Source organism: Cynocephalus volans, chromosome 6 (assembly GCF_027409185.1).
Source record: "Cynocephalus volans isolate mCynVol1 chromosome 6, mCynVol1.pri, whole genome shotgun sequence".
NCBI lineage: Eukaryota > Metazoa > Chordata > Mammalia > Dermoptera > Cynocephalidae > Cynocephalus > Cynocephalus volans.
Window position 1 is genome coordinate 133465589 of NC_084465.1, and position 10770 is coordinate 133476358.

Consider the following 10770-nt stretch of genomic DNA (forward strand, 5'->3'; position numbering starts at 1 on the left):
GTGCCCAGCACAGCCCTACTCTCCACTGCTTGCACGTAGACCTGTCAGGGATCTAAAGAACGTCTTGGTCAGGGTGGTCTGAAGCCCCTCTCCCCAAGATGACACTTGAGGGTGAGAAGCTCACCCCCAAGGACACACTACTCTAGGAGGTGACAACACCTTAGCAGTTGCAGCTATATTGTGGCCTGGCTCAGACGCAGCTCACTGAGGCCATGTTCCAGTGTAAACCCCAATCTTACAAACCACTGTCCCAAGACCAACCTCCCAAGATGCAAACAAGGCAGATCGCACTTGTGCCTCAAGATCCCAGACACACAGCAGGAGACAGACTGAACTCCTGGACACTTTGCTCCAGCCATCAGGGGGATCAAATGTTTGCACTCTCAGGATGGACACAGATGCATTGTCTTTACTCGAGACAGTACAGAGATGTGGTTGTCAAACGTGACTGCACATTCACATCTACCTGGTGCTTTAAAGTCACCAACGCCTGGGCCCCAACCTCTAAGATTCTTATCTGGTTTATCTGGGATTTGGGCACGTTACAAACGTTTGAGGTGATTGTAATGAACAGCTAAAGTTGAGAACCACTGGTATGAGTATATACACACACATATTCACAGACAAATCCAATTTTTTAATTAAAAATACATATATGTGCCTTGGAAAAAGCGCCTGCAATTGGGGTAGTCTTCATTTTCTTCCTTCAGTTTTTTTTTTTCCTTACCGTTCAAGTTTTAAACACTGATTGTGCAATAATATTTTAATCAGGAGGGGGAAAAATCAAGTTTTTTTTTTTTTTTTTTTTTAAAGATGACCGGTAAGGGGATCTTAACCCTTGACTTGGTGTTGTGAGCACCACGCTCAGCCAGTGAGCAAACCGGCCATCCGTATATGGGATCCGAACCTGGGGCCTTGGTGTTCTCAGCACCGCACTCTCCCGAGTGAGCCACGGGCCGGCGCAAGTTTTTTTTTTTTTTTAATTGTACCAATCCTTCTAGAGCGGCTCAGTTGTCTCTGTGAGAGGCTCCCTGACCATTCCAATGCCCGATTATCTCTCTCTTCTGAATTCCTCACAGCCTGGGATCATTCCAGTGAATCTAGAGCTTCACGGAGGCCAGCAGATGCTGCTCTTTGTTCCATGTTGGCATACCTTTGCAGGACACAGGGCCTCTGTACAGATGTATTATTGATACAGATGTATTATTGATAACCTGGCCTGAGCTGGCGCCTGAAGGGTTGGCTATTTCTCTGAACAAAGTTCTCGCTCTCTGGAGATGAAACAGAGCTACTTTCTAGTTTCACGGAGGACTTTCCAGGGGAATGGAAAGGAAAAGACATATTGGCAAGTCCCGTGGCAGAGCATGTGAATGAGTCCTGCCGGCTGGGGGTCCCTGGCTACCCAGGAATCCAGTGAATGTATGGCTTATATTCTGAGTTCTCTGCAGTTCTAGGCTGCTCAGCCAGGGCTGTGGCTATGCACTGCTTGAAGCAGGGCCAGGGAGAAGAGGAACTGAGTCATCTCAGGAGGCCTGACAGAGGCTGAGCCATGCCAAAGGAAAACAGGCACACAGGCTCCGTCTTGTCATCCTTGAGGGGACGGCTTTGAAGGCAAGCCTTGTGCAGAGGCTCTGCTAGGCTAAGTCCTGAACGATGGGCTTGGGGAACCAAAAAGACTGGAGAATGGCAGGTACGACCCCTGCCCCCTTCATTCTATTAAATGCCAAAATGCACCTTCCTTGGATAGTGCTGTCCTGTGACTTCCCAGTTGCACACAAGCACTGGGCAATATATTAGGATGTATATATTTGGAGACAGTAATATTCCAAGATCCCCCAAGATGAAAGGGTTCCATGACCAAAAATATGTGGGAGATACTACAGATTCTATCCCCCTGGTCCCCACGAGATTCACAATGCATAGTTGCACACTAAAGCCTCTGACAAGTCCTGCAATTAGAAAAATCTGTTTAATTTTGTTTTTCACTCTCCAAACTTCATTGACCAATATCATCTTCATCATGGAGCCACTATTAACATCTTTTGGCCTGCTTTGGGAAAATCTGAATTGGCTGTTTTATAGAAAGAAATTCTAGCTCTAGAATGGTCTTTAATTCAATTCAATTTTCAGGAAAAACCATAATTTAATAAGTATTATAAAATTAGATCTCTTCCCACAAATAATATACAGTCCAATCGGGGAGATAGTTCTCAATGGGAACAACTTTTTTTTTAGAATGACAGTCTAGTATGCCGTGAGCACCAAAGTCATTGACACAAAGAACTGTCTAGGAAAGAGAGAGGCAGGAAAGCTTCTGAGAAAAGTTCTGGTGTAAAGACAAGACTCAAGTCTCTGAAGGATGAACACCGTGTGCCCCAGGAGGGAGACCCGGGGATGAATCCTAAACTGGAGTTATTGGTCTGACCTTTTGAAAAAGCAAAAAATCCAAAAAAGAAGGCTAGATGTAGATATCGATATATAAAAGAAGAAAACTCTCTCTCTCATGGGTTTGACTTCAGGCCAAAATGGAAAATTCTGAATTCAAGGTCATTTGTTCTGACCAGAGGAATCCTTGTTTTTATGACTTCTTGTCCTATGATCTAGTTAGACTCTGATTAGCACTGTTTTGAAAAACAGTCCAACTTAGGGCACAGAAGCTCAAAAATTATTCTCCCTCGGCTTAAACCAAAGCCCTACGCATATGACAAATCTGTCCTGAAAACAGCAACCCTTGTCAGCTTGTTGCAGAAGAAAACTTATGCAAGTTTTATGTTTAGATTTATGACCCATCTTGAATTGATTTTTGTGTATGGTATTGCAGTAGATTGAATGGTCCCCTAAAGTCATTGAAACTTAATCCCCCTATAATGTTGAGGGTGGGAAATCATATTATGGTCCTTCAGTTCGGCAGTTCTCCTGACACCCCTGGTAGGACTCAGGGCAGGTGATGAGCTGTGGCTGCTGTCACCAGGGTGGGCTCCTGTGCCAGCTGTGCCAGCTCTCTGCTGCAGGGCAATCTCCCAGGAAAGAAAGGCTGATTGCTTTTTAGCTGAGGAGCTTGGCTTTTGATTTGTTTTGATTTGTTTTTTGTTCTCACTGAAGCAAAGCAAGAAAGTGGCTACTCCAAGACCTCACAGTGTCTTAGCATGAATTATCAGTTCTGGTGAAATGATTACAATTTAGAAAGAAAAAAAAAAGCCCCTGAAACTCTTGCCACTTGCATTTTGGGGTGGGGCTAAATGGGGGGAGGACAGTGAGATGGATGGACAGAGAAGAGCCATTGACAGGCAGGGCAGGAATGACGCTGATGTTTGAGACTCTGAACTTTCTGGAAATAGCTGGGGAGCAAGAAAAGGAGAGATTGGCTGTCATGTGGCGTGAAGGGGGTGGGGAGAGACCTTTCCAAGAACAGGGTCAGCTGCATGAAGAAAGAGATGAGAAGGGAGCTCATGTATGACTGACCACCTGCAAAGTCTCAGAACCCCAATCATCCTGTCTGATTCCTAACATAACCCGAAGGGACAATTACAAGCATTTCAGAGATGAGAGAAGTGTTGGCAGATGGAGGAGGAATCCTTCTCACTGGTCCTGGACAAATTAAAGAATACAGCAGAGTGGAATGTGAAGGTTAAAATGTCACCTTTATGACCCCAAAACTGGAGTGTGGGGAGCCAGCAATGTGAGAGTTCCAGTGGCTCTATGTCTTCACCAGCATCTGGTGATGTGGGGTTTTCATGGAGCCAGTTGAGCAGGGGTTATTGGTGTTATGTATGGTTTTGGTTTGCATTTCGCTGATGATTAGTAATACCAAGCACTTTTTCAGGTTCCTATGGGCCATTTGTATGTGTTCCTTTGTAAAGTCCCTGTTCATCTCCTGCCTGTTATTTATTAATTTGTCTTCTTATTATAGCTTGTCTACGTTTGACATACAATACTTTGTCAGATATAGGAATTGCAAATATTTTTTCTAGGTCTGTGGCTTGCCTGCTCGTTTTCTTAACTGAGTCTTTTGAAGGGAATAGTTTTAAATTTTATTAGATTAGTGGGTTTTTTTTTTAAATAGTTGGTGCTTTCTGTGTTCCAAGAATTCTTTGCTTACTCCAAGATCTTTCAAAGATCTTCTCTGTTTTCTTATACAAGTTTTATGTTTAGATTTATGACCCATCTTGCATTGATTTTTGTGTATGGTATTGCAGTAGATTGAATGGCCCCCTAAAGACATTGAAACTTAATCCCCCTGTAATATTGAGGGTGGGAAATCATATTATGGTCATTGAAAAGTAGGGCCTTGAAGAAGTGATTGGATTGTGAGGACTGTGCCTAGTGAATCCATTGATCCTAGTGGATGGTGGTCATGGGTGTGGTTCTGATGGAAGCCAACTGAGGTTAGACTCTCTCTGCCCCACCTCTCTGCCATGCGAGACTTCTGCATTCCTGCCACCACCAAGACCTTCACCAGATATGTTTCCTGGACTTTGGACTTCCCACCATCCAAAACTATAAGCAATAACTTTTGTTTTCTTACAAATTGCCCAGTTCCAAGTATTTTGTTAGAAGCAACAGAAATGGACTAATACAGGTATGAAATACAATTCAAAGTTCATTTCTTTTCCTTATGGATATCCAATTATTCCAGCACCATTTGATGAAAAAAAAATTACAATTACTACTAGAGCATAAGTGATCAAACAACAAAATGATGATGTATTAAATGGCAAACAACAATTGATTATTTGTAAATGTTACAGAATCATTAGACATTTCTTCATGCAATGAGTGTAGTTGTTTGTTAATTAGACTATATATCTGTGAATGACCATTCCTTGTGCTAGACTGAGACAAGATTCAGCAACAAGGGCTGGCCTGTGGCTCACTTGAGAGAGTGTGGTGCTGATAACACCAAGGCCACGGGTTCAAATCCCTGTATAGGGATGGCCGGTTAGCTCACTTGGGAGAGCATGGTGCTGACAACACCAAGGCCACGGGTTCAAATCCCTTCATAGGGTGGCCGGTTAGCTCACTTGGGAGAGCATGGTGCTGACAACACCAAGGCCACGGGTTCAAATCCCTACATAGGGGTGGCCGTTTAGCTCACTTTGGGTGAGCGTGGTGCTGACAACACCAAGTCAAGGGTTAAGATCCCCTTACCGGTCATCTTTAAAAAAAAAAAAAAAAGATTCAGCAACAATATTCTTCCTTTTTTTTTTTTTTTTTTTATGGATAGAAGGGCTGAGAAAGCTTTTTCTTGTAAATAAGTAGATGGTGAGGCAAAAAAACTTATAACAGCAATACCATTCAATTCTTTGAAAGTTTTCTGAGTTCTACACCAAACATCACATTGTGATCTATTACAATTAAATCTATTAAAATATTATTTGTAAGGACCCATCATCTGACAAGCTTATTAGATGTTCTTTCAATTTTGATGAAAGCAAAGAATTGGAAACAACAGAGATGGAAAAGGATCTGTTACCTGTCATTACAGTCATTTGCTTTCCCAGCTTCTGGAAAATTGAATAAGAAGAATATTAACATGACTTCTAAAATGATTTATTATTAAACACTTGCTAAAAAAAATATCTTTAACAAAAATTTTATTACGACCATGCCTTAGTGTGTTTTATAAAACACTGGAGCTGCACATTTTGCTGATTACTGTAGAAGAAATCTTGCCACCTGATCACAAAGCCTGTTTTAGGTTTTCATCATAAAGTCAAATCAGCCCACACTGACTTTCTGTCATCAAAAGTCTGACTTTATTTTTCAGATGAAATAAACCTGCTAATACACTTGCTGTGACAACTGTCTCACTTCTGACTTCTGTCCTTTGCCTGCCCCTTTGGTTCCTGATGCTCTCTCTGCTTTACTTATCCCAGACTCAGAAGCACATCCCCCTGGAGGTTTTTGCTCCCTTGAGGAAAGAACCTCAATAAGGTTCAGAAATTTCAGGGGGTGGTTCTTGTCTTTTTTCCCCCCTTTTTTTATTGTGGCAAAATACACATAACATAAAATTTACCATCTTAACAATTTTCAAGAGCACAATTAAGTGGCATTAAATACATTCATAATGTTGTGCCACCATCACCACCCTCCATCCACAGAGTTCTTTTCCTCCTGCAAAACTGAAACTCTGTCCCCATTAAACAATAACTTCCCATTCCTCCCTTCTCCAGCCCCTGGCAACCACCATTCTACTTTCCATCTCTATGAATTTGACTACTCTAGGGACCTCAGAGTAAGTGGAATCGTACAGTATTTGTCTTTATGTGTCTGGCATATTTCACCTAGCATAATGTTTTCAAAGTTTATCAATGTTGTAGGATGTGCCACAATTTTCTTCCTTTTCAAGGCTGTATAATATTCCATTCATACATAGATAGACCAATTTTGCTTACCCATTCATCCATCAATGGACATCTGTGTTGCTTGCACATTTTAGTTATTGTGAATAATGCTTGTAATGGATTAAATTACATCCCTTCAAAACTCACTGAAGCTTGAATTGTGCCCCCCAAGTTTTACATATTAGAAACTTGGCCCTACTGTGACTGTTAAGAGGGTGGGAAATCCTATTATGGTAATTGAAAGGTGGAGCCTGGAAAAGGTCACTCGATTGTAGGACTGTGCAGTAGTGAATGGATTGAAAATGGTGGTCAGCGGCATGGTTTTGAGGGCTTTAAAAGAAGAGAGAAGAGAGACTCTCTGGCTCTCTCTCTCTGCTCCCACCACCTTGCAATGTGAGACCCCTGGGTCACGGTCACCACCACCAGATGGACTTTGGACTGCACAGCCTCAGAAACTGTGAACAATAAATTTAATTTTCTTTATAAATCACCCAGTTCCGGGTATTTTGTTATAAGCAACAGAAATGGACTAACACAATGATGCTATGGACTAATACAACGATGCTATGAACATGGGTGTACACATGATACTGACCCCAGACCCCAGGGTCGAGGCTAGGAGGAGGCCCGGCCAGCAAGCGTGTAGAGTTAGCCCAGTGCTTCCGCAGTAGCCCCCCAATTGACGATCCCCGTCCCACCAACGACCCCAAGGCAGGTGCCAGCTGTCAAGTGAGGGTTCCCTTACCTGGAGTTGTTTATACCAATTCAACAACACCAGGTTTGGTAAAGCAAAACAGGAACTTTATGATTTGATTAAAGAATGGAAAAAGGGGAGCTAACACTCCAAAGGCACCTTTCTCCCCAAGCTGGGTCTGGGGTTAGACAAAGGGAGGGTCTCGGGTTCCTGGGAAAAGGTGGCAACTTCTGGGAAATCTATCTAGTCCCTTTTCTTCCCTTTCAGGGTCAGGAGAATCTGGTCGCCCCCCACCATGGGCGTTTGGTGTGGAAATGTATTATGATGGGGGTATATTGAGCAGCAAAGCGGGTCAGAGGAGAAACAGGTCTGTAAAGTGGGTCACAGGTGCTGGCCTTGGGACTTTCAGCTTCTGCTGAGCCTGTGGTTAGATGTTGTGTTGGTAACGGTCAGGTTCTCCTCAGTGGTTACTGGCATCTGGCTTCAGTTCCCTGTGAGCAAACACAGCTTGAAGAAGAAAAAGTGAATAAAAGGCATTTACCTATGGATTTATAGTGGGGCACCTCGGTGACAAATACCTCTTGGAGACCCTCCTTTCAATTCTTTGGAGTACATACCCAGAAGTGGAATTTCTGGATCACACGGTAGTTCTATTTTTAATTTTTTGAGGAACACTGTGCAGTTTTCCACAGTGGCTACAGCATTTTATACCCCCAGCAGCGGGGCACCAGGGTCCCAATTTCTCCATGTTCTTGCCAACACTTTCTACTTTTTGGTTTTTGTACAGTACTCATGAATGGGCATGAGGTGGTATCTCATTGTGGTTTGGATTTGCATTTTGGTGCTTGTCTTTTGTTAAAAAGTGAAAAGGTAGGAGAACCCACCCCTTCATCCTGGGCACATTCTCAGGCAGAACACTTTCAGGAAAGAGGACGTGTGGAAGCTGGGGAGCCAGAACCTGATCCCCTTAAAACCCTCTGTGACCTATACAGCTAGACAGACCTCACGCCTCCCTGTCTGCAGTTCTCTGACCTCAGGAATGAGTGTAGAGAGAAATGACCCGAGAAGCCTAAGCATGCACACGCCTAAAGATGAAGGAGGTGAAGAGGGACCAGCAAAGCAGACAGAGAAGGAGCTGCTGGTGGGTTAGGAGAAGGTTCTGGAGAGAGTGATGTTGGAGAGCCTGGGAAGATGTTTAGAAAATGAGGGAGTCAGCCACGGGGTTGAGAGCTGCTGAGAAGCCTGGAAGATGTTGATGGCAGAAGGCACCACGTACACCTGCGGGATGTGGGCACTCGTTCCCGGTGGGACCTCTGTTTGGAAAGTCCTTACTTTGGTGCACCCCAGAGTGGCTTTGGTGGGATTGCTCAGGTGAATTAGGCAGGGGGAAGTGGGAGCACCCCTTGGAGACTGGGGTTACCCTGGCTTCCTGCCGTCGTCATATCTAACTTGCATCACTTCTTCAAATCCATCCACTCTTGTCCCTTCGTCCCTGAACTCATTTGCTCTCGTTGAAGCGATCATTTCAAACCCTCCTGTGCTGGGCTTTCTGCCTCGAGTCTCATTTGCCTCCCTCTTATCTATCCTACAAACTACCGTCAGATTCTTCCTTCTACAATGCTATTTGGTCATATTACAGCACCACCTGATATGGATTGAATTCTGTCCTCCAGGTTTTATGTATTAGAAGCTTGATCCCCATTGTGACTGTTGAGGGTGGGAAATCCTATTATGGTAATTGAAAGGTGGGGCCTTGAAGAGGTGGTTAGATTGTAGGACCGTGCAGTAGTGAATGGGTTAATACTAACGATGGTCATGGGTGTAGTTCTGAGGGCTTTAAAAGGAGAGCATGTGAAAGTCTCTCTCTGTTCTGCCATGTAAGACCCTGCATCACTGTCACCACCAAAGACCTTCACCAGATGTGTTCCCTGGACTTTGGACTTCCCAGCCTCTGAAACTGTAAACAATAAATTTTGTCTCCTTACAAATTACCCACTTCCAGGTATTTTGTTATAAGCAACAGAAACAGACCAATACACCACCTAAAACCCTCCAGTGGCACACAGCACAGTGAAGGTGGCTGCCACCCCCTGCTTTGCCAACAGAGCTGAGATTTGTCCAGGTCTCTGTCAGCCATGTGTTTCATGTCTCTTCAGAGGGACATCTGGATCCATCCCCAGCCCCAGGCAATGGGTCTTTTGATTAGTCTAGCCAGTTGAGTAAATCCTCTTGCTAATCATTGACTTAGGAAGGGGCATATGACCTTGAGTGAGAGAGTAAGTCAGCTGGAACAGGAGAGATTCTGTCAAAGGATCCTTAGTGGTTAAAAAGGGACATGAGAAACGGATTCTTAGTCCTTAATAAGAGACACAACAAAGAGATATCATTATTTTCTGCCTCTGGATGATGTTGCATGAAGATGCAATGCCTGGGGCCACTGCAGCCATGTGGTGACCATGAGTGCAAGTGCACTTCTGCACACTTGGTTCCCAGCATCACCTACAGCACTTCTCTGAGCCCCAGAGAGCCTGGTGACAGAGCCTGTTTTCTGTTTCTCACAGTCATGGTCAATTTCTGTTGTTTGCAATCAAGATTTCTGACTACTACTGATATGTACACTTAATAGGAATCCATGAATATATCAACATCTCCCACCACATGTCAGAGCAGTTCCTTTCTGGGCTACCAGTTCCAATTGAGATATCTCAGGGGGTGAGTCTTAATACGTTGTCCCAAACTTAATCTCAATTAAAAAGTGGCCACATCAAGAAAACAATGAGCTGCAGCATATCACACAGGTGGGCAAGTTGCTCTCTGCCGCAGGCGGGCGAGGCTGGCAGAACCTCCCTGTCCATTCCAAAGACACAGTGAGGTGTGGAGCTCTGAAGCATCAGCTCACTGGTGGAAGAGCTTCATGCCAAGGTAAAAGCATTTGTTTGCTTTACTAAAATTTTCCATTCATCTAGAGCAGGGTGGGCAAACAAGAGCCTCCGAGTCAAGTCTAGCAGACCAGCTGCTTTTGTTAATAAAGTTTTTTTGGGGTCCCAGCCATGTTCACTGGGCTACATGTTCTCTGGCTACCTCCCCGCTCTAAGGGCTGACCTGAGTCGCTGCGATACAGACAGTCCAGCCTGCAAAGCTGAAAATATTTACTATCTGGCTCTTGACAGGAAAAGGTTGCCAACTCCTGACCTAAGGCAGAAATACCCAACTGGGCTGAGAGAGAGCTTAGCTGCTGCTCTTGAGTGTCCAGTCTCTAAGTCACGCCCAATTTCTTCTTGTTCATTGTTTGAATTTTAAATTTTTTATTTTAGTTTCTGAATGGATAATACATTCATGAAAATCAGAATAAATGCAAAAATTCCTGTTCCTTTCTCTTCTCACCAAACAGCATATCCCAGGAAATGCCAATCCTCAAGGAGAAAGAATGAAAGTCTGAAATTTTCGGAGGCCCAAGAAAGAACTTGGAGTCTCTGAGAGGACATATAAATCTCTACCAAGCTCTATTGGCTGTAAATGATTGTGACCCTCCAGGGACACTGGAGCAGCGTCTCCCCAGCTTTGGGCTGAATAAGAATCACCTGAGGAGCTTGGTAACACTGAATGTTGTGAGCACATCCAGCACCCAGATCTTGGTTTCTAATACCTTTCTCCAATAAATGGTACCAGGGCTCCTCGGAGAAATGGCTGATTGTACGACTAGGGCAAGAAAGATACAAGATGAAGGCTTCA